Below are 1,167 nucleotides of genomic sequence, written 5' to 3' on the forward strand. Positions count from 1 at the left end.
GAGGCAAAGTCAACAATCATGAGGGAAGGGGCAGGAAGGAGTTGGTTCCTGTACATTCAAGCAGAATGAAAAAGGAATGAAATCATTTTACGGAAAAGTGGAAAAATGAACTAAATAAGGTAGCAGGATTTTCCAGAAAAGTTGACTGCCCACTGAGATTTGTGCTTGTGAATTTAAAGAGGAAAGAAGAATGCATTCCTCCTGGTGATGTTCCACAGCTGAGAGCAAGCCTGGAATAGCCTGAGTGAGATCTAGGTTTGGATCCTGACTTCTGTTTCTCACTAGTTATTGGATTTGGGGGAAAAGGACTTAATATTATCAACGTGTGTGTGTGTGTGTATATATATATATATATATATGTATATATATATATGAAATAATTTCTTTTATTATTTACATCCAGAGTGATTGAAGTTAGTACTAAGAAAACTTAACTCTGGCATTTACTTTTCTTTTTTTTTTGACAATTATAAAAATTTATTTAACAGAAAAGTTCAATATGAAAAGCACACGACCTGATTTTTATATTGTAGTAAAACAGGTCTTGTGGAGAGGGGAAATGTGGAAGCAGTTGATTCTTCTGATGAACACATCCATTGTTTATACTCGTTCTAAGACTTCTAACATGATGATACTATTTCCTCATATTACCACCATTCCAGTATTGTTCTGTTGCCCACGAGTTGCCATCTCCACACACTCATCTATCACGAGATTCATAAATGGATCGAAACCCTGCAATATGCCTTGAACATGTCTGCCACCATTTAATTTCAATGATAATTTCTTGTCCGTAATTTTTTCAACTTGGGAGGGTGAGCTTTGCTCATGGTGTCTACTCAGCTAACATGTACTTTTCTTGATGAATGCTAACTGTTGGTATCTCAAGGGACTTGGGGTGGGTAGTTCTGGGAGTGCACTGAAAAACAAGGGTCATGTTCCCTTGCCTTTTGCACACTAGAGATTGTCGAACTGACATTTTACCAGATGTACAGAGGACTTAGGGAGATCTTAGGCTATAAGGTGGTCAAGGGTTTTTTCCAGTGTTAAATGGCAGAAGTAAACAGTAAGTTTCTTAGAATGTAAAAAAATAATCTAGTGCTTGACTACTAGCTCCACCCCGAAAACAACATGCTCCCTTGACTTCCTTTTGAATTCTGGCTACGT

The 1,167-nt window shown here is 37.4% G+C and overlaps 1 pseudogene; it reads right to left on the minus strand.

Moving 5' to 3' along the window:
- Positions 1 to 568: 568 nt before the first annotated feature.
- On the minus strand, positions 569 to 830 carry LOC123954589 (annotated as a pseudogene).
- Positions 831 to 1,167: the final 337 nt, after the last annotated feature.

The sequence above is a fragment of the Meles meles genome, chromosome 12, assembly GCF_922984935.1.
Source record: "Meles meles chromosome 12, mMelMel3.1 paternal haplotype, whole genome shotgun sequence".
Lineage (NCBI taxonomy): Eukaryota > Metazoa > Chordata > Mammalia > Carnivora > Mustelidae > Meles > Meles meles.